The following is a 27,812-nucleotide window of genomic DNA, read 5'->3' on the forward strand; positions in this document are numbered from 1 at the left end:
ATTCAGGCTTTAAAATATATCAAAATCTGAAAAAAAAAAGATTTTATTTATTAGTAGTATTATTATTTTGCTTTTTAGGGCTGCATCTGTGGCCTGTGTAGGTTCCCAGGCTAGGGGTCAAATCAGAGCTACAGCTACTGGCCTTTGCCACAGCCACAGCAACGTGGGATCTGAACCATATCTGTGACTTACACCACAGCTCACAGCAACACTGGATCCTTAACCCAGTGAGTGAGGCCAGGGATCGAACCCACATCTTCATGGATCCTAGTAGGATTTGTTAACCACTGAGCCACAAAGGGAACTCCAAGAAATAGATTTTTAAGAGGCCCGTCATGTTGACTTGTATATAACATAATTGGAAAACAAAATCAGACTGGTAGAAAGAGAAATGCAGTATAAGAACTTTCAAGAACCATTTAGTTATAGAGTGAACCTCTACAGGGTTTTTTGTCACTCATCTTTCTTTTGAAAAGAGTCTCCTCATCCCTGTCCCCTTGCATAAACACGGTGACTCCAAGAGCAGTTGTCATTTGATGCAGTGGCTTATTGGTACTGTTCCTCTTGGGGACAATGAGTGCCTTGAACTGATTTTAAATGGATGCAGATCCCTGGTATTGAGTCTTAAAGGTGAAAAACTTAGGAATACATATTTTCTATCATGTGAAGAAAGAAAATCTGAAGCAGCATAAGAAAATAATTGATCCCATTACTCTGACGTGAGAAAATGGTGAGGTTGGTTGGGCCGCTATCCCAGTTCCTGCAGTGCAGTTCCGCTCTGAGAGTATGCACTGTGAATATTTTTCTTTTTTGTTCAAGCTGGATTAAGTTGGGTTTATTCCTCTGTCTACCAAAGGGTTCTAGTCACTCTAAGTGCATTCTTCTATTATAAGATCAAAGGAAGAATGGAGTTCCATAGTGGACTAGCGGTTAAGGATCTGGTGTTGCCACTGCTGTGGCTCAGGTCACTGCTGTGGTGTGGGTTTGATCCCTTGCTGGACAATTCTCCATGCTTCAGGCAAGGCCAAAATAAATAAGTAAGTAAAGGAAGAATAAAAGGAAGGAAGGGGAGGATGAAGAGCCACAGCTCTTATAATGGGACCGGCTATATGCCAGGCACAGCTTGAAGGCGTAAAGATTTGAGCTACATGACTTCTTAGAGGTCCTGGGGAAAAAAAATTTGTAAAGTGGAAGTATAAGCTTAGGATCTTGGAGATGTACTTTCATATAGCATGCTCACAAACACAAGCACACATTCATATCCATAGCTGTGAAGTAGGCATTTCATTTAATCCTTTTGAAGCACTGACCTATTGAAATAGACACTACTTTTCCTGAGATATCAATATTCTGATTTTGCAAATAGAGAGACTAAACCTTCAATAGATGGGGCATTATACTCTAACCCACAAAATTAGCTGATAGCAAAATAAGGGCTTCAACCGTTCTTCGAGCCCTGGGTTCTAGGTATTCTCCTGCTTCCAGCAGCTCCCAGATATCAATCAAGTGGAAGCTGAATGCATGTCTGGCAGGAGTCTGGGAAAGAGAATCTCTTCTGGGTGTGAGAGTTGGAGCTGAGTGATGGGAGCCCTTTTCACCAATCTGTATCTCTAGGAGACATGGAGCCCTGGGATCTGAATTAAAATCTACAGTGAGATGCAGTTCCCTACTGCAAACTTTGAAGCATAACTGGTATTATAGGCAGGAAGCATAACAATGAAAAGCATTTAAACCTCCTGTTGCTAAGAATCTTTAGGTCAATAGCAGCATTTTAAAATCAATTTGAGGGTTCACTGGAAGATACAGAAGAGAAACTACAATCAATGTAATAAGGTTAGATAACCCTAGTCATGGTAATAGCTACCCAAAGCTTGATATCAATCCCTTACATTGATTCTCACTTACAGTTAAAAAAAAAAAAAGAAAGAAATTAGGAAGGACACACATAATACATAATAATCTCTCTGAAGCATCAAATTATAATAAATAATGATTAAGAATAATTGCTGCTGTTCTTGGAAAGCAGGTTGAAAATGAGGTTTCTAAGATATCTGCTGACAGTGAGGAGAAACTTTGGCAGTTTCAAAATTCAGAGGAGGAAAGATTAATTGGTGTTGCAGAAGTACACCTGCGGCAGGAAAAGTGGTCTGCATAGAGTGAGATGGGGTCAGACCTATCCTCCCCAGGAAGAAGCTGCAAAACCCAGTGCCTGACATTGCACTTGGCACAGCAGGGAAGGCAGAGGAGATGAGTTTCCAAAGGGTCTAGAGATAGCGTGATGATAAGGAAGAAGCTGGAAGTCAAAGTCCTATGATTGCATCCTTCCCGTGCCATTTACAAGCTCTGAGTCTTTTCTATTCTCCTCTCTAGATCTCAATTCCTTACCTGTTCCAAGGAATAATAATGCCTTTCCCCAGAGTGGTTGGGAGAATCAAGTAAGAAAGTCTTATAATAGATGGCACAAATGAACCTTTCCGCAGAAAAGAAAATCATGGGCTTTTGGTTGCCAAGGGGGTGGGGGAGGGAGTGGGATGGATTGGGAGCTTGGGGTTAATAGATGCAGACGATTGCCTTTGGAATGCATAGGCAATGATGTCTTGCTGTGTAGCACTGGGAACTTTGTCTAGTCACTTATGATGGCGCATGATAATGTGAGAAAAAAGAACGTATACATGTATGTGTAACTGGGTCACCTTGCTGTACAGCAGAAAATTGACAGAACACTAAACCAGCTATAATGGAAAAAAAAATCATTATATAAATAAAAGAAAAAAAAGTCTTATGGAGGATGTTCTCACCAAAAGGTACATGAACATTCACTTATTTGCTGAGGATAAGTGACTTCCTTAGAGCCAGATAACTAGTAATTAAAGGAACCAGGTTTCAAACCCAGGCAGGTTATCCTGATACTGCAGTCCAAGTTCCCTAAACACTAGGCATAATCCATGGCCTTAGCAACTACACAAATAATCCAGGGGCTCCAAACCCAGTGTACACTACAGGTGCATCTGTTTCCTTCTCATCCTCGCACACGTATACATGCAGGCAACCAGAGGTTTTAAACTACAGATACCATAAGATTAATTGAGTAGAATTTACCGAGTAGATTAAATTTTAGCCCCAAAGCAATCTGTCAATGAGAATAGCAAAGTTAAATGAATGGCATTCATCTACCTGTCAGAAATACTCCCAAAGAACTTGGACTCCGCATGAAATTATATAAGCCATGTGAGGACAGGCATGCCAAGTGGAGATTGGCACTTGTCACCCACCTCTACAAGGATTCAAACATGAGCTGCTGCAGCTGCTGACCTTCAACACCCCTTGTAAGGAGTTTGGGGTTGAGATCAGGAGTGAGGCACTCTGTGCTCTGGGAAAACTGGCAGAACAGGTCTTCAGATAGACATTTTTAGGAGCCCTCTTCTTGCATCTGCTCATATCTAGAAAAGCGCTAGCATCCTTCATGGTGATGTCTGCTCCTTTTGACTAGGTAACTTTTAGGAGACTTGTAGCAACCTTCTGCAAAATGTGTGCTTGATTGCATGTACCTCCCCTTCACCAAAATCACATGTATACTGACCTTCCCCCCTACCTCTTTGGAGTAGTTTCTCAGAGCTCTCTGAAATTCTGCCTCCTGATTATAGTCCTTATTTTGCCCCCCAAAAACATAACTCACAACTCACACTGTGCATTTTTTTAGTTGACAAGCACCACACTTGATTTTGCTTACTTGCTTGCTTCTGTATTCCCTAAACCTAGCATTGGTGCTCAGCAAAAACTTTGAATGAATAAATGAGAAAAAAAGGAATTAATCAATGTAATTTTAATATTTTAGCAAAACCCTGGGTTGATTATGATGTAGCTACTTAACCAGTCTTTTCTTAAAGGTAAGATCTCTGAGGATTGTAGAGGTGATTTGATTTGCTCAGGGAAATGTCAGAGCAGAGTACAACCTGCAGTCCTCAGACCCTGAGCTGGGAAAGTTTTAAGTCCAGGTACGCTTTTATTGGCTTACAGAAGGGAAAGACAAAGGAGGGGCTGCTTCACAAAAGAAGTCATCAGAGAGCTGCAGAGGCCATCCCTGAATATGCCTGGTTCTGTTTTGATAGTTTCCTTGTTGATTTTGATTGATGGAGATGGAAAATGTTCTGGATCTTTTTGGAGTCTTCTAAGTCTATTCTGATTGACAGGCTACAGGATTGCTGTGATTAGCATGTGAAGGCGTGTTCAACAAAGGTCATTTGAAGTCTAACAAATAACTGGGTTTAAGGTTTTTGGTTGGGATTTTTTGTTTTGTTTTTATTTCTAGTAGGCTGAGGCTGTTCCACTAATACATGGGTGTTTGCAAATACACAAACCAGCTCTCAAATCTGTTTCAGGATTTTTGGTAGGAATAGCAACAGCATGCCCACGAATTCTTTCAAATGTTTATTTGTTCATTCTCACTCAATCATCCACTTATGCAGATGTTTATCCATTCAAGTATTAACTCACTCTCCCATTCATTGTTGCAAATGTTTGTTCAGTTACTTGTACATGTGCAAAACACTGACCTAGCCATTCCAGCTAAAGTAAAATGCTTTACAATGCATTTTCCAAAGCTTAATAGTTTTCCTGAATGTATCTTAAATGCAACGCATCCAAAAGAGATCTTCCCTTCCCAAGTTCACTTCTTTTCCTATGCTTCATATTCTAGTAACTGACACCCCCAATTACCTAACCATGCATAAGAACATGAAAATCTTGGCGTTATTCATTTTTTACTTTCTTCCCTACTCTTCATTCAATTAATGTAAAAAATCTGCTGGTTCTACCATCTATTTTCTAAACTCATTTCAAATACCATTTCTCCCCGTAGCCACCCTAGCCACGTCACCCACGCTGACATGAGCATCTCATGTGATAAATCAATGCTTAAATCTTCTTTGTGATGGAAAGAGGGGAAGAGATGTGACAGAGAGGGAAAAAGTAAGAACAGCTAAAAAGGAAAATGGAAGTCTGGTGGTGACACTTCTCTGCTTAAAGCAATCTAGAGTTTTCACATGGTTTTGGGGATTAATTCCTTACCACAGTTTGCAATGTGCCACAGCTAACATTTTTACTTTCATCTCTATTTATTTTTCTGTTCATTGTTTTTCTCCTTTTGTAAATTCTCGGAACTAAGCCATGTGGTTGTGTGCTTTTGTGGCTTCATTGCTGTGATTTGTCTCTTTGGGATATCCATTCTCCATCTTTCAGCCTCATTGAATGAATATTTCAAGTTCCAACTTAGAACAGCACCAATTCCATGGGGATTTGACAGATTTCCTGTAAGTATATTTAATCTCTACCTCTTTCTCCTCACTGTTTGGTCATCATGCCTCTGTTGGAGAGTTTATCTCATGATAATATGTTCTGACCTCTCATAAAACTCTGAACTAATAGAAAGTGAAATCATATCACCTAGTCCTAGTCACATCACCTCTAAGAAGGAGGACCTCTATTTCCTGGCACAGTACCTGGCAAAATAGAAGATGTTCTGAAAAGTTTTCTTGAATAAATGACTAACTTCATGAGAACTCAGATTTAGGGGACAGAACTGCTATACAGGCTAAATAATAGCTAATTAGAATTAGGGTTTGTGTATACTGGGCATTTTACAGGTTTTGAATAATTTTTCTTTACCACCCCCACAAAATATTACCATCTCTTTTTATAGCAACTAAGGGAACTGAGGCACAGATAAGTCAAATACACTCAAGCATAAGCTGCTTTTAAGTTGTGAAGTAGGGACTGAAAGCCACACAATTTGCTCCCAGTATGCACTCTGAACCTTTCCAATATACTGTTTTTTTCACCAGTGGAGCCCCAGAGATGTGGAAAAAGCCAGACCTGGCTATTTACTGCCTGTGTGACTCTGTGTAGGCTATCTCATGTTTCCGAAATCTAGTTTTCGCTCATGATGTAAAAATAACAATATGTAATTTGCAGGGTTGCAGCAATAACTCGAATCAATCATGGACATGAAGTTTCCATCCCCTTGCCCAGTGGGTTGCATGGCATTAACAGAGAAGCTGACATATGCTAGACTTGCACTTGCCTTGATAATTTAAAGTAACAGAGCCTCACATGGATAATCTCATAGAGTCTCTACAGCCCATCCCATTTTCCTTCAATTGCAGTCAATAGGGAAGAGTTTATGTTTTTCTCCATGAGAATTCTGAAGAATGAGATGAGTCACCACCCTCTGGCTGGACCTCAGTGTGGGAGGTCTGTGCCTCCCTGCTTGTTCATGTATATCAAGCAGCTTCCTGCACTAGGAAATCTTAACTGTTCCTGAGCAGTAAACTAGCGATCCTTTTCTGATTGTTTGAAAGAAAAGACAATAAGCCAATAGTGTCCAGATGGAAAGCACGAAAGAGCTAATGAGAAGGAAAGTATTCATTCCTTACTGAGAACTGTTGATAATGTCTTCCATTTATACAGCATTTATAATTCACAAATCATTTTATGTGAGTGCAACTACTTCCAACCCTGGTCAGGGTCAAGGTAATTAGTTTAACTTAAATATGAAAGGTTCAAGGATGCAAGCAATGACATCTTAGCAGAAACTAGTCAGTGAAAGACCCAAACTCAACGCCAAGGTCTTTATGTCTTAGTCCCTTGTACTGCACTCCACTGCTGTTCCAAGTTCAAGATGGTAGATGTGAGATAAATGTTGTTATTAGAACAGCTGGCACCAGAATTCCCCTGGTGATTAAATTATCTTGAGTAAAAAATATCTTGCCTAAAAAAATAACAATAACTTGAAGAAGAGTCTGTGGGAAAACATGAACCAAGGTGAAGTTTACAGAAAGCCAAGAAGAAGGATATTTGCTTCCACTCATTCCTCTTGGCTATTGATATTTGCTGTACATGGGGAAAGAAAAGCATTTTATATGGTCACAAGTAGACTGATGGCTATAAAGATGTAAATCTGAACATGACTGATTTCAATGATTTTTACAAATGTACTTTCATCAATAAAATCTACTTTTATGGTTCCTTAATTTATTTTTTTGAGAGAAAAAGAACTCAAAATACTCAGAGGTCTCTGGTAAAGCAGAATGCAGCCAGATGGCCCAGGTGAAATAAAGACAAGAAGGAGAGATAAGTCTGTCCAAGCTTTGGACTGAGTGCCTCTGAAATAGATTTGTCAGTGTTCTCACTGACAGTAAAGGCCATGAGCATCCTTTAACTTAATTTCACTTCCTGCTGTTTATACTAGAATGGAGTTATAGTGTAAATTCCTGTTTTCATTATAATCTTGGTCATAAGGAGTCACTCAACCCAGAACTCCCCAGCATAAGTTGTGATTTACAAACAATCCTGGATCTGGTGTCAAGAGATGTGGGTTTCAATCCTGCCTCTGCCACCTAGTGTGAATTTCAATGATACACTTCATTTCTATAAGCCTCTTTTTTAATATCTCTAGCCATTTGGGGTTTGCAGCTAGAACTGAAATGTTTCTATAAGTGAACGATGGGAGTTACATAAGTCTGCCAGGAGTTTGTTTCATTTGCTGGTAAGGAGAAAGTTTTCTTTGTCTACCCCATATCCAGCCTGTTAGGATAAAGGGCAGGAGAAAGACTATTAAAAATGTATTTCCCACATCTAGGGTCCAGCATCAGCATCTCCTGGGGGCCTGTAAGGAATGCGATTTAAGGCCCCACCCCAGACCTAGTTATGTCTTCCAGGGGTGAAGAGCCACACCAGGGCTCTGCCAAGCCCTCTGTGTGATTATGATACACACCAAAGAGTACGCACCATGGTCCCAGAAGCAGACTGAGATGAAGAAGACAGTCCGTGCTGTCTCTGAGTTTAGTTCCCTGACTCATGCCTGAAGCCTAGAAGAGGGGGCTGCAGGCAGACTCTGCAGGAATGTTTACTCCACAGTTTCGCATCTAATGCACCCTCTGTATGAACCTAAAGAATGTCATTCCCCCCGTTAGGGTTTTATAAATTTGCCGTAAGTTGTGCCATAGAGCAAATCAATGCAATAATCCATCACACTGCATTGGTTCCTGACAACGCGTGCTCACCTGGAGATTCTTACACGCCCATCCTAGGGTAACCTCCCAACACCCTCAACTCTGAAACTTAAGTATACATATTGCACACATTGTAATGCGCCCATATAGACTTTCTTATTTCATACTCACCACCACCTCTCAAGATGCTAGAACCAATCAGCTCAGCTCCATTTTAGTGAATTATTTAGACACCTGTGGGCTTTCCTATATTTTCAAGAAGCAATGTAACTCCAGCCTTGGTGAATTTTAGGAGCTTACTCTTCACCCACAAAGGTGGTTTGAGAATACCTATCTACTTTCTAAGGATCAGAACACACAGAAGCTCAAAGAACTGTATTCACATATTTGTTCAAGTTGGCCATATAGTTAGTTAGCACAAACACTTAGAAATACACTTGGGCTATTAATTTCACACGCCCATAAATAGTAGCTCATTGATGGCAGATCCAGATTCACTTGATGGCATTTCTTTTCTGAATGGAAGTTGCTGATGAGAGTAAAGAGGTCCTAAACCAACCTACAGCAAACCAAAAATGTAAGGCCCAAACTTGACACTCATGCAACCTAAATAAGAAGCAACTCTTTGAAAACAAAACCATACCATTATACCACTATCCTGGAGGACTGATGGTGGATTTGGCATTTCAGAAATGTATGTGTGAAAAGAAAAAACTGATGTGATGAGTGATCAATTTAATTGATTCTATATACCGTATGTCATTCCATAGCACTGTTTCCAAGCAGTATTTTGCAATCAAAATGCACATGACTAAATGAAAGCAATCTTGCCCCAGGTACTCAGTGTGGCCACTGAGAGGAGTAATGGCCTTGCCTGGCCTTGTTTGCCCAGCACCCAGGTCTGTGAGTTAGGTGCTATTCTCACCCATCCTGTTTTACAGACAAAGACATCGGACACTGAGAAAATTAACTTGCTCAACACTACAAATCACTAAGTGGAGTGTGTTAGTTGCTTCAGGGCTCCCAAGAAAATGGGATTTAGAATTAGTTTTCTATCCTGTGATCGATACACATCCCTGGGATGAGTTTAGGGAGCTCATCTACTAAGCATCCCTCCTGTGCCTGCCTTGTTGTTCACAGCAGACACAAGACTGAGCTTGTTTTTTGATCTACGATTGTTCTAATTTCTTTCTTCAGGATCAGAGTCCTTCACTTACACTTGACCTGCTTCCCTGGAGTTCACAGTTTCTATTCCTCACCTTCAAACTGTCAGCTAAAGATCAGATGCTGCCACTTAGGGTAATGCTATTAAAAAAATGGTCTACACCTCAGATCAGACTCCCTTACCGTCAAAGCTTGTCCAGACCAAACACCAGTTGCCAAATCCCTCTGGATGAAGACTGGTGGTCCTTTAACCTGTACCCATCAAGTCAAACATAGACCCTTTCTCCATGACTGAGCACATCACAGGCTTCTCTCTGAAGCCTGGCCAAGACTCAGCACAAACAGCATAATATTCGTTGACCAGTGCTGATGCCCAAAGAGAGAGATTTCATTTTCTTCTCTTGACATTTTCCCTTTTAAAATACCAGAATACAACACAATGTGAAAGTTTTCTCAGTGCTTTATGGGAAGCCAATTATAACATGTTCTAACAAAGGGTATAGAGAGAAATTAAAATAAAAAATGACCAAAAATTTCAGATCCCAAAGAATTGTCACTTGCAATATTGCCCTTACCTTTTAATGAAAGAAAAGATCAAACGTCCCAACCAATTCTTCACTCCTTCAGAAAGACAGCTTCTGCCAAAAGATGATTAATGGCTGTTACTTATTTGCCTCTAATGACTGGGTTTCAGGGCAATTGGAAGCATTTTTAATCATTGGCTTATTTCTTAGTACTGTTAGTTTCAAAACCAAATCCGATGTTTCATGAAATGCTCAGCAGAATGGTATGTGTCCTTTATGGATGTTAAGAGATCTTGCCCTTTGTTCCTGCTGGGCTTCAAACTCAGTGTCACTTGTTTATTTGGGGTGTTAAAGACAAACAGATAAACAGGGCCATGATCGTAAGATCTTTTTATGCCACACTACGAAGTCTCATGTTTAACTTCTCTGTGTTGTAAGAGATTTACTGAGAAGTTTTAAGCAGTATACTTGATTTACAGTATTATATTAGTTTCAGGTATGGTGACAATATTTTTATAGATTGAACTCCATTTAAAATTATTACAAAATAATGACTATATTTCTCTGTGCTGTACAATATATCCTTCTTGCTTATTCATTGTATAATAGGAATTTATATCTCTTAATCCCATACTCTTTTCTTTCCCCTCCCTCTTCCCTCTCCCCACTGTTAACCATTAGTCTGTTCTGTTATGTACAAGCGTATGGAGGTTCCTCTAAAAGCTAAAAACAGAACTACCAAATGATCAGGCAATTCCACTCCTGAGGAATTGTTTTCCACTCCTGGAAAAACAAAGGCACGAATTCACAAAGATACATGCAATGCTCCTAGTGTCATTATTTACATAGCCAAAATACGGAAGCAACCTCAGTGTCCATCAACAGATAAATGGATACAGATGTACCTAGTAAACATAGAATGGATTACTACTCAGCCATGAACAAAGAATGGAATTCTGCCATTTATAAAAATCTGGATGGGGTCTAGAGAGTATTAGGCTTAGTGAAACAGGCAAATACTTTATATTATCACTTACACGCAGCAAAACATGTGTGAAAAAATATATTTTTTCAGATAACTGAGTGGGACAGGGCTATAGGGACCCTAAAAGAAGGCAAGACAGTCAGTCAGAAAGCTAGCAAATAGTCCAGGTTAAGATGATATTTAAACTACAGTGATGGTTGTAGGGAAGGCATTAGGCAATGTATCAAAATGGGCACTCAGCAAATATTTATGGAAAGAAGGAAGGAAAGAGGAAGGGAGGGATGAGGTGGGGGAAGGAGGGAGGGAAGGAGGATAAAAGGAAGAGAAGGAAGGAAAGAAGGGGAAACTGATCCAGCTGAAATCCCTTGTAATTCTCCCAGGTAGTGAGTAATCTTTACACATGTATATGGCATATAAAAACCACATTTTATCACAGCAGTTCTCAATGAAGTGGTACATTAGAATCATTTGAGTAACCTAAAAAATCTTGATGCTATGACTATATTCCCAATCAATTACCTAAGAACCTCTAAGGGTAGACCCCAGGCCTCGATATTTTTTAAATGCTCCGCAGTGATTCTAATGCACGGCCAGGGCTGAAGATCAGTGCTCTGCAGACCGTCTTCCTCTGGAGTCAATCTCTGCCTAATAATCGGTTGCCATGGAAATTTACCCACCAGCTGGGCGAGGGTTGTCCAACCTCTAGGTTACTTTCCACCTAAAAATAACTGATACTTTTAAATCACTGGGATAATAAAACTCTGTTATGATCTGCTGCCAAACTGAAGGAAGTGCAGTAGGACCTACTTTTCCTCCATATGGACCCAATTCAGGTCTACTCAGGGGATTTTAATTTGGGCTCTGGTCCTAGCTATACACTAAATAGCACCAGAAAGCCACTGGACATTTGCTACTATTTGCTGGATAGAACTACCTCTAAGGGTTACCCGCATGTTACACAGGGAGGGATATGGACAATAGAAAGCTTCCGTTTGCATACTGTCTCTGCCATTTTATTAGCTGTTATGACAATGGGCGGATCACTTAACCTGAACTGATTCACTTTCCTTATTTGTATAATAGGGATATTCATACCTCAATCAAAATTTGTTTTTGAAGATAGAACAAGATGAGATATAATACTTGGTAAATCCCAATTATCATGTAACATGGCGTCTAGAATAATATCAGTGATAATAATGGACATTTCTCCTTTCTGTTGATATCAATAAAGATAATACAGAATTTTAAGCTTAAAAGTAACGTACACAGTATCTTTCCTTCATCCTACCAGGTTTCTAAATATCAATATCCAACATATGCTCCCTTGTTTCCTCAAATCACAGTGTAACAATAACTTGGGTTGCCTAAATCCATGACATGTTGCATGCTTCTCGAAGTTAAAGAGAGTTTTCCACCTGAGTCTTGCTGGGAAGGAAAGGCCCTGGTAATAAGGTCAAGTCCAATGAAAATCCTCCTCATTAACAACGGCGCACTCTATGCACTGTGGCTTGGTGATGGAAATGGCTGGATTCCTCCCTTTCTCTCAGGGAGCATAACCACAACATGAAATCCCTGTCATTCACCGAACACCTTGTGCACCTACATGATCTCCGCAATTGACAAGTGCACCTCAGTGTTGTTACAAGAGACTCTGTTACCAGAAAGGCAAACTGAAAGAGAGAGAGAAAAAAAGAGCAAAACAATTCATTTTCAACCTAATTAAAGTCATTATAAACAGCCTCCCGGTGCTTAACCTTTTTTTCCTCCAAAATCCCAATCTTGGAGCTGAATGCTCAGATATGGAGCTTCATTGAGGTTTTCCTTAATTGCCTTTCCATCACTAATGAGATTCACTTCATTATTACCTCTGCCAAAAGCTGCCTCCAACGTTCAGCCCCCATGCTGAGCCATTTACATGCCTATTTATAATGCACATTTTCACTAAATGCTGAAGTCACATACCTCAAAGTTTAAGTAGCTAAACTGGAGTGTGGCTACACTAATTGAGAAGCCCTGACTTAGATTATATTTTCTTACATATCTATAAACTGTCTCCGAAGTTCTCTCTCTGCCCATCCATCCCCGGCGTCCTCTTTCCTTTCCCTCCTTCCCCTCCTTCCTTTCTTCCTTCTCTCCTTCTTTCTTTCCCTCCCTTTCTTCACTTCTCTCATCCCTCCTCCCTCTTTACCCCCTTTCCTTAGTCTGTTGTTTCCCAGGTCCAGCCTCACCACATCCTTCCAGAGCAATCATTCTATTTCAACCACGTCTGTGACCACATCCCACTATCCTCTTTTGATCACCTACTTTATCATCTGCTTTTATGCAACCTGGACAAATTCTGCAAACTCACTTTCATGATCTCAGTTTAAAGGTGAGCCCACTGAAGGTCAAGAGAGAAAATATGGTGAGGAAGAAGATTCAGTTTACATGTGAGCAAGGTAGGATTTGAACCCAGCCCTTACCCTCTAGGAGGAACTGGACCAGACCACAGAAATCATGTGTCTTAGCAGGGGAGCAACCCAGAGAGGGGCAGAGTGTCCCCAGGGCCTCTCAGTGAGACCCTGGAAGAAGAACAGCAGGAAGTCAGTTCTACCAACTTCCAGTGCCGCCTTCTTTCTATTCCGCCTCACAAAATGTTCTGGAGCAACACATGAAGTAAGAATTCCTGTGGTCTAGTCGAAAAGAGTTAGCAAGGGTGGGAGGAGGTCAAGGGTAGAGACATATTATTATCCAATGCCATAAAGAGGCAGCCAGCACCAGGTAGTGCTACATTCATTTTTGTTGGTTTGTTGCTTTGTTGGCATGAGGCTTTGGGATGATTGGTCTAGTGAATCCTATTTTCTCTGTTGACGAGAACACAGGTATTGGGGTTAAGAGCTTTGAGGAGAACATGGAGACCTTTTTGGGAAACTGGAGACACCTGACCATTTTAAGTGGTTTGTGTGTTTGTGTACTAGAAGTAGAGAAATCCAGAGAGATGTGTATAGCCTCTTGTCTTCAAAGAGTTTAGTATCAAACTAGAGAAATCACGTTAACTTTGAAATAATGAACAATGTATTTAATAACTATATATATAAATAAATTAACAAAAAACTTAAAAATGTTATAGAATGAGAAAGACTAAATCCACTACCATCTAGCTTCTAGGACAAATATTACAAAGGCTTTAGAAATGGTGATTATGAAAATAATTATTGGATGCTTTTTATATGCAAGACTCTGCTTGCTATTGGTCAAATAATATTAAACAGGATATGTTGTTACCTCATTAGTAATTTTTTTTGTTTATATATATTTAATTAACAAATTTATTTTTTGGCCTCACCCAGGGCATGTGGAAGTTCCCAGGCCAGGGGTGGAACTTGCGCCACTGTTGCAGTTAACCTACTTAACCTACTGCTCACACAGGAATTTTCTGTTTTATTTTGAAAAACTCAGCTAGTCCCTTTTTTTTTTTTTTTGGCATCATTAGTAATTTTAATTAGGTATGAAATATAATATCTTAAGGGGAACACTGGAAGCAGTGGGAACATAGAGAGGAAACTAACTCATTCTTACTTCCTTGATAAAGTACATCTAAACCAACCCTGGAGGATTAGTTATTAAAATTGTCATTCTCTCTTTGGCTTCTCCTTCCCTAGCCATTCTCTGACCTGCTGCATCAGTGCTTCCTTGGGGTTTATCCAGTAGGAAGTAAGAGGCCTGTTGGGGAGAGAAATGGGGTGTTTCTCCTAATCCCTCTCAACTGAGATATCACATCTCAGTTTTCTGTGTCTCTCTAGACAACAGCACTCAAAGGTGGCTCCTTCTTTGGGGTTCTAGGTGCTGGTCCTCAGCTGGCCCCACACTACTAGGCCCTAAGAGGATAAGAACTTTCCCATTGCTAGTTTCTGAGCATTTCACTATTCTTTGTTTTGTTTCTTTCTTTCTTTCTTTTTAGGGCTGTACCCATGACATATGGAAGTTCCCAGGCTAGGGGTTGAATCAGAGCTACAGTACAGCTCCCAGCCTATACCATAGCCACAGCAACATGGGATCTGAGCTTGGTCTGCAACCTACACCACAGCTCATGGCAATGCTGGATCCTTAACCCACTGAGCAAGGCCAGGGATTGAACCCGAGTCCTAGTTGGACTTCTCTCACTGTTCTCTTCTTCACCATGTATTTCTTGTTCCCTTAAACCTGCATGATACCCAGTAAGTGGTTCTTATGTAAAAAGCCTCTTGATTTCAACAATTATAGGGGATTGTGTTTGTTGCCCATAAGCTGGCTGATGTAGCAGGAAGAGGCAGAGTGAGAGGTGGGTTGTGAAGAGGATAATGTCTAATAACTGTGTGTCGTTCAGTATGGATGGACTAGAGGATGACAGTGGGTCAAGAGAGGTGAGAAGAGAGGGAAGCTGAATATAAAGGTTATACGTGTTGTATTAGAGAACTCCTACCTGACAGTGTAGAAAAATGCCCATAATATATTAACAAACAATAGAAACAAATTTTAAAATTTGTATGTGTACATGATAACAATTATACTTAGGGAAAATGACATTAAAATATAAAAAATAACAACAAGGGCTATATTATGAATTTTACAATATAGGGGAGTTTTTTTTTTCACTTTTTTTCTATTTAGTGAACATTCTGAAATAGATTATGTTGATTTTATGAATTTTAAAATATACTTTTTGAGAGCAAATATCCTGAAGAGCTTATCATTTGGAATTCCTTTAAGCACATGGGTTAAAATGAACAATCCTAATGGATTTTCAGCCTAGTTCACAGGATTTGCAATTCTGTGCAAATAGTCAGAAAGTCCCTTTCCAAAGACAGCCACCCAACACGTTACAGACAGTGGAGACATCACAGTGGAGCACAGGAGGAAGGACTTTTTCCATGCAAAGGCCAGATCTGGGGAAACAAAGTTTCCCTGAAAACGGAATGCCTCACCAACAAACCCAATGCTGGGATGTCTCAGAGAATAGACCATTTCTTGAGAAACCGCTCCCACATGTTGAAGCAGTTTGGGGATAGGTTCTTAGGAGAAGAAATAGCAGTCCATAACATGTGAATTTGGATGGTCAAACAGGAGATCTGTGATGAGATGAGGGGTGGGCAGTGTTCATCCCAAAGCAGTGCAAGAGAGTGAGAATGAGGTCTCCACGAAAAGACAAGGCCTGTTATTGAGCCAGCAGTAATAACAACTGTAAGATCAAGAGTTTCATGTCTTGAATGCTTATTACCATGACTTCATCAATATGCATATTCTGCTATGTGTCTTAGTGCCTAAAGAGTTGATATTAACGTTAAAAACAACTTACAATCAATGACATCTAAGAATCAAGGGACAATAATGTGACAAAAACTGTGCCAAGCCCAGTTTTTTCATGAATATTGAGGGGGTATTAATAGCACTCTGCTCAGTCTCTGGCATGTGGTCATTCTCCTAAGGCAGGAGAATGTTCCAGATAAGAAGTGTGACAGAAGGCCCTCACATAAATCTGAGGTACTCAGGTAAATGAAATAATGTGACATTCAGGAAGTGTGCAAGCCTTAGCCTTGGTGGAGGGGGCATCTTTCTTAAGAACTGAAACCACAAGTGTAAAGGCCATTCTGCCTTCTGGATTTATACAAGTATAACCCCTCATACCCACAAAAAAGCAAAAAAAAGTGGCTTAGTTTGATAGTGTTGAAACTGAGCAGAGCTCTGTGGGCTCCTGGGCACACAAGTCTTTCTGTGTCCCCCATTTCCCACTCCAAGACCTTCCCTGAGTTCCAAAGGGCAGGTTTAAAGAGTTGCTAATCAAGGGAGGGGATGCAGAGACCTGAGAGGAGTAATCAAAAAACAATAGTGCAGCTTTGGGGCAAGGTCCTGGCCCAAGGGTATACACATAACACTATCTTTGAGTTTCCCTACAGAACTAAAACCCCATCAAAAGGAAGATGTTAATGAAGCATTCTTTATTCCAGGAAGAAGACCCACTGTCAGACCACTGAACACCAGCTTTGAAAGCAATGCAGGCTTGCCTCTACCCTGATCCTTATCTGTGACCCTCTTTTTCACTCCCCAAATTATAAAACTACCTTCCAATCCCTCCTAAGGGGGCCACAGTATTTGAGGCATTAGCCTGCTTTGACCCTCCTTTCCTGGCAAAGCAATAAAGCTGTTTTTTTTTTGTTTTTTGTTTTCTCCTTCGCCCCAAATTCCATCTCTGCATTTCTGTTCAGCACCTGTGAGCAGAGGCCGATTTCCGGCAACAGTGCCTCCCATGTGACTAGTAGAAGCAGATTTCTTGGAAGAACTTTAATAGCAGCCCAGAGAGATTTTAATATATTTTAAGGTACATTCCAAATTCAAAAACACAGATATATATATATCTATATACCTGTGTGTATATATATATATATATGCACACACATATACACATATATGTTAGGGGCTACATGGGGGCTCATTGTTAAAAGGGCTCTTTATGCTGACCCACGAGACTGACCACCTTGCTCAAGTGACATCCTGTTTTTGCCACTGGTACCTGCTTTCCCAAGACTATGAGACCCTTCCCCCTTCACCATGGGACACCATGCACCTCCAGCTTTCTCAGGATTACGAGACCACCCTACCATAAGTCATGACTTTCTCATGCCTACATGACCACCAGAGTTCAGCTGCAGGCAAAAGATAAACTAAACTGCCCCCACCACTTCAGGGAATCCAATTTCCCATCGGAAGGGTATAAGAAGTTCCCCCGAGAAGGGTGGGGGCTGGTTCTTCTCAAGGGTCAGTCACCCTCTCCCTTTCCCCTCTAATAATTTTTTTTCCTCTTTGCCTGAACACCCAGCTCATTCTCTTTTTATTCACACTCGCCTTACAATATATACAATCATATATATAAATACATGCACACATGTACAAAGTATACACATGGGTGTGCCTGTGTGTATGCATTTTAGCTGTGCGTGGCTCCCAGTGGGTCTCTGAGGAAACTGACACAGGGGTTCCTAAGATTCCTTTTACTTTTGCTCTGATAATTTTCACTGGATAACCCACCATGCCTTTATTCACAGTGATTTACAGATTCTGTGGGCTTTCAGGTTCAGACTAAGAAATTCTTGATTTTACTTGAAATGTTCCATGACAGTTCAATTTTTCTGAAGAGTTAAGAGAAGTCAAGACTTCTGCTAAATTCCTTTTTATCAGCTGCAGTTTCTTTTCTAATCACTTGATATTGTTCATTATGCCCTTTAGAATTGAAATATATTACACTGCCAACAGGCTCCTGCTCTGAAATTTCGGCCTGGACAAAGAAGTCAAAGGAATCCCAGAAGAAGTCATATTCCCCATCCCTGGATTCTAAGAGTGAAGATAGTAATCAGCTTGCACCCTTTTGTTTTTAATCCCACAGTAGGAGATTTCACAAGGGATTACTTTATTGAAGACCACAAAAGTGGCATATCTACTCTTCTTATCCACAACCAATTAGGGAGGGACAAAAGAGCTCTCTGGTGGGGAGAGAAGTGAATTGAGGAAAAGAGAGGAATCAGAACATCTGCAGAAGACTGGGATGCCTGTCCTTTCAACACAGCACAGCACAGTGCTTCTGTATGATGCTATCTGCTTTACAATTCCAGGTGGGCTGGCTGGACTAAAAACAGCAGGTGAAAGCAAGATTAAAGTCACATTCAGAAGGGCTAATCTCAAAATCTTTTAACCAATCACACATGACAAGATATGGAAGTGTTCTGAATGCAAGAGACCTGAGCAGGAGGGAGACTAATTATGACATTTAGTGGTACCGGAATATGTGTTTATCTTCCATTTATTCATTCAGCAACAATGGGAGTATAACCCAAGTGCTGTACACTCTTTTAGGCTCAGAGAACAAGGATAAGGTCTCCATATCTCTTGCTAGGCATCTTTTCTGTCAGTGTACTGTGCCAACACACCTCAGGAAAGTAAGACTTTCTTCTTCCCCAAATGAAGGCGTTTACTCCCCTTTCCTTCCTTCCTTCTTTCCCCCCTTTCCTCCGTCAGTTCAATAAGTATTTGAGCTCATTCTCTGTATAAGGCACTGTGGTCTACACAGCTGTCAAAGAGATCTGCAATCTAGGAGACATATATCTTTTTTTTTTTTTTGTATCTAGAATGTGCTCCAAGGTCTTGAACATGGGTAAGTGTTCAACAAATCTGTCAGTAATGCTAGTGACAAGGCTGACGATAGAGCCATTAGACTTTTTTTTCAATACGTTGCACATTTAAGGAAATATTTGATGTGAATCCCAATGAGCTATTAATTATCTATTTTAATATAATAACACCCATTTTAGCAAAAGATTAATGTAAAAACATGTCAAGTGATTCATTCGTACATAATTGTTTTTTCCCTAAATAAGTTGAATGCTAAATTTATTTGTCAAAAAAAGGAAAGGGGGGAGGAAGCGGAGGGTTTTGAATAAGTCCTGATACAAGATTGGCAAGGGAATTAGATATTAATTTAGATATTGCTTAATAAAAGTATGATTTCACAAAGTGAAACTTCAGTTCATATTCCACCTGAAAATTTCCTTTATAAAAGATCTGGAAGGCTAAGTTTATAAAAGAAACACAAAAGTTACTATTTAAAAGCATAGGCTCAAGGTTGTTATTTCAATTGCTATTTTTGCGTTAAACACTCTGATGGCGACTTCTTCATGCATACATAGGTATTAAGTCCCTGCTCAGCCCACTGATCAGGGTTGTTGGAAGAACCAAGAGGAGATAATACCTGAAATGCATTAAGGTCTATGTTAGGATTAATATTTTTTATTATTGGGCTTCTTCAACCCTACAAAGTAGGAAAGGAATGAAAGAGAAATGCTTTTGCTCTATCTCACATTTCTGCTCTGATTTAGTACCACATCAAAAATAAGCCACACCTTGAGGGAATACAAGACCGCTGTCTGAAATTCCTCTTTCGCAGATCTTGAAGGTGGTTCCATCTATCGGATTTTTCCTATTGAGTTTTGAATACTCGTGGTTGGTTACATTATGCGATGAAAAGAGAAGGGTCTTTACCCAGTTGCCATTGAACACAGCTCTCTTGCTCATCAGCTGTGGGGCCATGGGAGGCTGCTTAGCTCTTCTAAACACAGAATCCTCAGCAGTACAAACAACTAGCTAGAATGATGCCTAGAACATATGAGGTACACATAAAAATTTTATTTCCCAGAGTTCCTTTGTGGCACAACAGGTTAAAGATTTGGCATTGTCACTGCCATGGTTTGGGTGGCTACTGTGGCACAGTTTTGGTCCCTGGCCTGGGAATTTTCATTTGCTGTTGGCACAACCAAAAATATATGTATTTCTAAATCCTCCATGATCTTCAGGCAAGAAAAGTATAAGATGCTTCTCTACGCCAAATTCCTCTGGAAGGTTGAGCCTCCTTAGGGCAAAGAACCTTAAGAAGGATGTAACAGAGTAGAAGGGTAGACAGAGATGAGCTGTGAATGCATTACCTGGGCTTCGCTTTTTCACCTCTCTGAAAGAGGTAAACATAGGTAATTACCATCCCTGCATGCTCACTGAATTTGGGGCATACGGTTATAGACATTTTTGGTAGCTTCCTCAATACCGACTTTCATCCTCTTTCTCGCTGATAAATCCCTAATTAAGTCTAGGATGGTTGTATGCCTAGCTTAAACCACCAAATTCCCCAGTCTCCTTCACAGTTTGTGACACAATTTTTAATGATAAGATATAAATGAAAGTCACTCCTTGGAGCTCAGGAGGAAACGTTTCAAGTGCACATAGACTTCGTGAGCATTCACCCTCTGTCCTTGATCTTCTCTTCTTCTTGTCTGGAACACAGAGGCAGTGAGGAAGACTGAGGGGCCACAACTCCAGTGAGGCATGAAGCCAACATACCAGCCCTGAATACTCCCTATTACAAGAGACAAAATTGCTACCTGTTAAACCACTGTAGTTGGACCTTCGTTACATAAAACCAAGCACATACTGTGACAGGACTTTATGAAATAGAGTTCTTGTAGCATCTGATATATACAAACATACACACATATACATATATATGTATAAATTATACGTATATCATACTCTCACTAAATATCAGGCCCTCTTCTGTTTTCTTCAAAGGATAGAGTGCATACAAAAGACTCAGAACAGAAGCCCTGTTCAGGAGTAGGGTATAAACTGCACCAATCCTGATTATAAACAGAGTGGTAACAAATTAGGGTGCAAAACCAGGAGATGAAAAATGGAGGCCCTGAAAGGCCAGTAGAAGGAAAATCCCCCTCATCTGGACTCGGAAGAGGCGACACCCCAAATCACTCACGAGAAGCGGTCTTGATGCAAACAGCAAGAGGATTTTTATTCCAAGCGTGCTGGGGCCCACAGTCGTACGCCACGCAGGGGTAGAGGACTGCGGCGGCGAGTGTGGAATCGGGACAGCTTTTATGGGGTTCACAACAAAGCCCGCGCTTCGCAAACCAATCATTTTAAAACATCGAGAGCCCGCGCTCCGTGGACCAATCATTTTAAAACATCGAGAGCCCGCGCTCCGTGGACCAATCATTTTTCTACAGTTCCGGAGGTCCGCATTTGCGCGGGCTCCTGGGCGGAGTGACAGATTGCAGTTGAGATAGGTCACTAGGGCTTTCAATGTGTAATCATTTCTTCTATGGCGCAAGCAGTTTTACAGAAGCCAGATAAGCGATTAGTCAGCTCATTTCCTGTTATCTTACTTAGGTCAGGATCACACACTCAAGGGCCTATTTTACGTCCTTTCACCTAGTTTCATACAGAGAGCAGGCCCTGGACAGCAAGAAGTGTGACCTTTACCTATTTACTGGCAGGGAGCAGGGTCTGGAATTCGGGGGCATCTAGGGCTTTTTAGGAAGCTGGAGTTAGGGCTCTTTACTACCTTCTTGGGGTCTTGGAAGGTTAGGCTGCATTTTCATCCTTTCAGCCCCATCATCAGGAGAGAGGCAGAGGTACATATTGTGTCCTCTATTAAAAAAAAAAAGAGGAGTTCCCATTGTGGCGCAGTGGTTAACGAATCCGACTAGGAACCATGAGGTTGCGGGTTCGGTCCCTGCCCTTGCTCAGTGGGTTGACGATCCGGCGTTGCCTTGAGCTGTGGTGTAGGTTGCAGATGCGGCTCGGATCCGGCGTTGCTGTGGCTCTGGCGTAGGCCGGTGGCTACAGCTCCGATTCGACCCCTAGCCTGGGAACCTCCATATGCCGCGGGAGCGGCCCAAGAAATAGCAACAACAACAACAACAACAAAAGACAAAAGACGAAAAAAAAAAAAAGAGAGAGAGAGAGAGAAAGTTCTAGGTTCTAGGTTGAGATGGCCTGAAAACAGTCATCACTGAAGATTTAAGCCTAGCGCTGTGTATTCTGATGACTATATTCCTTTTACATTGGACCCTTCAGCAGGGGTACAGCAATGTCCCAGAAGAGATATATTTTATAATTTGACCCTCATTGCATATTTTAGGCTTCCTTAAGACTTTATTTTTCCAAGAAATATGCAGACTAAAATGATAGAGAACCTTTATCTTTTTCATATGACATCCTTTTGAGAGTTTTTAGGCACACAGGGAAAAATGCTCACAGTTTTCAAAAGCTGAAGATCTGGAAAGGTCAGAGACAGTGTTTTCCAGGCCATGAGTCCCCATGATTGTGCAGGATGCTAAGGCCATGAAGATGAGGAAGCTAAAGTGACCATCTAGGAAATATACTGCAGCCTGGGCTCTCAAGGTAGACCACAGAGGTCCCTAGGATCAAGCATAGCTCTTTCTTTTTTTTTTTTTTTTTTTTTTTTTGTCTTTTTTGCTATTTCTTGGGCCGCTCCTGCGGCATATGGAGGTTCCCAGGCTAGGGGTCGAATCGGAGCTGTAGCCACCGGCCTACGCCAGAGCCACAGCAACGCAGGATCTGAGCTGTGTCTGCAACCTACACCACAGCCCACGGCAACGCCGGATCGTCAACCCACTGAGCAAGGGCAGGGACCGAACCCGAAACTCATGGTTCCTAGTCGGATTCGTTAACCACTGCGCCACGACGGGAACTCCAGCTCTTTCTTTTTTACTAGCTATTTGATTAACCTTGAGTAAGTTATATCACCTCTCTGGGCTTCCTTTTGCTCAAGTAATAAAATGTAATATCTACTTCATAAAGTTTCTATAAAAGAGTAAACAAATTAATCTGATTAAATACACAGGCTAATGCCTAACACATAGTAGGTCCTCAATCAATCTTAGCACTCTTAGCATTATCTTCAGCTTTTACTTTTCAGTCTACCTTAAGGAGTGTGAACAGGTTTACTATCAGAAAAATAAAACCATGCTATAAATATGCAGGAGAAAATCAAAACTCTCTGTCCACATACTTGTGGAAAAAGAAAGCTATTGAAAACTAAGCATCTCAGCTGTTTCTGAGTTTTCTCATTAACATTTGTTTGCTCCTTTTGATTCCTTTTGTTTTCTGCTAGAAGACAAGTGGTAGCAGGTGCCAAAGTTTAAGGGAAAATATGGGAGAAAAATTTAAGCGGGATTATAAATATCTACTCATTAACTCCTTTTTTTCTTGCAAATTATGTGGGGGTGTAAGAAGACTGTAACTTGGGGAGCCAATCATCTTATGTAGATGAGCCCTGTGTGGGGCTTCTGGAAGGCTGGCCTGAGGCTGGCCAGTAGATACAGATGAAGAGCTTCCTAATGGGGCCTGAAGCATCAGGTTATAGGATTCAACACACTGGGATAGGCATGGGACAACCACTGGTCCCAGTGTGCCTGGGACTTTTCTATTTTTCTCATTGAAAATATCATATCCATGGAACCCCCTCAGCACTGAAAAACCAGGATGTGTGGTCATTCTGGGGAGAAGTAGATTCAGCAGCAGGTGAAATACCAAACCTAACTAATCATGCAAATCTGCAGTAGACATTTGACTCTCCTTCCCAACCTTGTGCCTTTGTTCACTTCTAAAAGAACTAGCCACAATCACTCAGTGGTCAAACCTATCCCACCCTGGTCAGTGAAAAATGACAAAAGGACAGTGATTGTTCACCTTTGGGTACTCTTCCTTCCTCACTCCTTCTCCATAGTTTGTTCATAGGCAGAATGTATTTGTGGGCGTATTTTTCCCTCTGCAGACAGAATGGCTGAACTGTACTATAGAGAGACATGTTTCTACACTCTTTTCTTAGCCTCTCTGTCTCTCTTTTCTATGCTGAAAACTCCATCTTGTCCTGCTTTACCTCACATTCCTGCTTAAAAAACAGTCGCAGTGCTGGTAAACAAGCTTCAGACCTAAGACCAAAAGTCATAAGTTATTCATGTGGTCAGCTGATGAGGACAAGACTCCTTGGTTTAGGAATGCTGATCTGTGCAGAAAGGCATGCCATTTGCACAGCATAATATGTCCTGTTAAAATAAGAGAAAGAGGAACCTCATGGCCCAGGGGGTTTATGAGTGGTCAATATGCATCAGCAAGCAGAACTAGGTGCAAACCTAGGCATGCTGGGTTGCTGCAGATAGGCATGCCTTCTGCAGAAGCACGATGATGATTCTCTAGATGCAATGCATTGATAGCTAAAGCCAAGCTTCCTCAATGCTAATGACTGTTAAATGCCTAAAGGTCTGAATAAGAGCTTAACCATCCACCAGCTATGTGATTTTTAAAATAATAAAAGAACTGTTTAAAATAATAAAAGAACTATATCCAGCACCTACAACCCCCTCCTCAATTAATGTAATCCTAAAGAGCAGAAATCTTGTGGTTTCTTGAGGCAGTGCTCTTGGTCTCTGAAACCTTGATTGCCCAGGTTCCACCTTTAATTAAGATAAATGTCTCTGTGTTATCTTATGTTAACTTTTTCTTAAGTTTCACAGCACCTGTTTTTCATCCCTCACCTGCTGAGCTGGTCTCAGCAGTGTACTATGGCAATGGTAGCAACAGGACAAGGCAACCCTAGACAAAGATTTAATGCATGTGGTACCCAGTGTGTCAAGCACAAAGTAGGTTTATTTCATTCAAAGTAACTGTCTACAGGGATCCAATAAATGACAAAACCCAAGAACCTCATTCATTCTAGAAAATGTAACCTGGAATATTGGAGAGTCCCTATGAGCACATAGATTGTACCCATATGATCCGGCAATCCACATCCTGGCCATATGGCCAGAGAAAACTAATTCAAAAATATATGTGCAACCCAATATTCATTGCAACAGTATTTACAATAGCCAAGACTTAGGAAAAAACCTAAATGTCCACCAACCAATGAGTGGATAAAGAAGATGTGAAGATGTGGTACACGTACACACACACACACACACACACCACACATATGGGAATGTTACTCAACCATGAAAAGAATGAAATAATGCCATTCGTAGCAACATGGGTGGACCTAGAGATCATCACACTAAGTGAAGTAAGTCAGAAACAGAAAGACAAATACCATATGATACCACTTAGAGGTGGAATCTAAAATAAGACACAAATGAACTTATCTGCTGAACCAGAAAGAGACTCACAGGCATAGAAAACAGTCTTGTGGCTGCCAAGGGGGAAGCAGAGGGGGATGGATAGCTTTATAATTTGGGATTAGCGGATGTAAACTATTGTACATGGAATGGGTAAACAACAAGGTCCTACTCTATAGCACAGGGAACTATAGTCAATATATAGTGATAAACCATAATGGAAAAGGATATGAAAAAATATATGTAAATATATAATTGATTCATTTTGCTGTACAGAAGAAATACAACATTGTAAATCAACTGTACTTCAATAAAATAATTTTTTTAAAGTGTCATGTATTTATATGTGTTCTCATTTAATCTTTTAGCAGTTCTGTAAATTAATATAGACATGAGGTTCAGTAATAAGTTTGTGGACAGAGAATGTGGTTTTCAGTTTGATCTGTGCTAAAAACTAGGTAGATCAACCTTGGATATGTCTCTTCACCACATCCAAAATATTTCTTTTTATCTATCAAATAGGTCTCCTGACTTCCCAGGGTAACTTTCACGATGAGATAAGAGAATACGCGTGGAATGACTATGTAAGAATGCTCTCTAGATATAATCACACCTATACTGCACACACAGACACTTGAACACTAACTCACTTTGTAACTTGGAGAAATGTATTTAGTATTTCTGACAACAGCTAACCAAGAAGTGATTTGGGAGTGGGGACCATGGCTTTAGCCTTTGCCGGAATCCTGCCATTCCCTCTTCAAGCCACACCAAAGAAAGTGTTAATTTAAAGCTCTGTGCCTTTCAGACACAGCTTCCTCAATGTTCTTCCTAATTAGAAATTCCATTCTCCATCCCTGCTCTAAGCTGTGGCTTCACATCTCTACATCTCAGTTTTTGACTATCTGCCTGTCTTTTGGAAATATAGACACAACTAAAATACTCATGCTTAGAATACTGATTACATTCCAAGTAAGTGTGAATGTTAACTAAGATGTATTACCTAACAAAGAGAAATGGTTAAAATTATAATTCGTATCCTGGCATCCTGTGGGATTTTGTTCTTAATCTTTGCAAATTCACACAGTCACTTTGTAGTAATTCTCTTACTTTACAATGGGTGAGCAGCTTTTTTAAATAAAATACTTGATAATATGTCTGTCATATACGACAAGATTTTTATATATAAGAACAAGCCAAAGGATGGCAAGTTCCAGCAATTTGGTATTTGAAGAAAGACTTCAATTCTTGATTTTAAAAGTTTTGCATTTAAAGCAAACTAAAATGCTATTTGAAATAGATCTATCCAGTGAGTATTATATTCATGTCTGCTTCAAAAGAAAATAACAAATCTGCAAAGTCTTAAGTTATTTACATTAAAAAATAAACAAAAAATGTTTTAAAAATCTTGCTTTGAGAAAGGCTATCTGAAGTTCCCAGTCTCCCTTTAGAAATAAAAGTTATGTTTTGCCAATGGCAAAACAAACTGAAATATTAAAGCTTTGATGATGTTGAAAACAAAGATCCCAGGAGGTCTGAGGGACTTTGAGTTAGACATGCATATTCTCTTATCTTCTTAAGGCTTGAGCTACACAAGCAAAAACCACAAGGCTATATTATTGCAGAAGTTTCCTAATGTCTTTAGTACATTGATGAATAGAAATAAGAGAAAAATTGCTTTCAAGACAATCACTGGAAGGAAGTATGGTTGTTCCCTCAGAGGTATTGACCAAATCAGGTACGGCTCAAAAAAGCCTGGGGATACATTTGCTTTAGCCACAGTTCTCAACTACATAAGGATCTCATTGCTCTCTTGCATCTTGTTCTGGGAATCCCTGAGCCCCCCCCTCCCCCCCAAGTACTCATCCTTTAGGATCTTGTATCAAAGCATCATAGAGACTCATGGCTGAAAGGGGACCTAAAAGTCATATAATCTTCTTTCAGAGCTTCAATTCCTTCTATAGACTTTGGGTCACATGTTCATCTAGCTGGTCACTAAGAACCTTCCATGATTAGGAATTTATCACCTTCAGGGAAGCCCAGTTCTGCATTCTCTATCATACAGATTTGTCATTTGTTCACTTCTAGACTCCTTTCTCCTCCCTTCCTTCATCCTCTCTTTTCTTTGTCTCCTTTCCATTTTATTCTCCTTCCCTCCTCTGTCCTTCCTTGTTGTCCTATCTTTATTTACAAAATTAATAAGTGTGCCCAGTGTCATGTACTAAAATCTAGGTAGTCATCCTTAAGATCAGGATTCAGGTTTAAGTTTCTGCTCTCAAGTATCTTACCCTTTGTGGTGATAACAGAAAATACAATACTGGAGTGTGTACCTGTTGACACAGAGAAGAAACAAGATGCTGTGGGAATATAGAAATAGGACATTCAATCCATTCTTCTGTGAGACTATACCTACTCGTTTCCCCAAAAATATGGCTTAATCAAACAACGATGAGGGAAAATGCAGTGGAAATTACTAACAGGTGAGGAGAGTTGCCAGAATTCATTCCTTCTGTGACAATGAAACATTTTTCTTTAGAAAATGCAATCTCCACCTTTGTGAATAGTCTTGGTGGGATGACAAGTCATGGTGACCAGATGCTCCTAAGGGGTCATGAAGGACCTGATATAAGCAAGGCCAACTGCA

General features: G+C 40.4%; 1 long non-coding RNA gene across 1 annotated transcript in view; it reads right to left on the minus strand.

Annotated features, from left to right (window-relative positions):
• LOC102160854 overlaps positions 2,676-27,812 on the minus strand; it is a 1,306,405-nt gene continuing 1,281,268 nt past the window's right edge. The window contains exon 6 of the long non-coding RNA XR_002346962.1: positions 2,676-9,811. This is a non-coding gene — a long non-coding RNA (uncharacterized LOC102160854). The remainder of the gene's footprint in view (positions 9,812-27,812) is intronic.

This window comes from Sus scrofa, chromosome 9 (genome assembly GCF_000003025.6).
Source record: "Sus scrofa isolate TJ Tabasco breed Duroc chromosome 9, Sscrofa11.1, whole genome shotgun sequence".
In the NCBI taxonomy this organism is placed as follows: Eukaryota; Metazoa; Chordata; class Mammalia; order Artiodactyla; family Suidae; genus Sus; species Sus scrofa.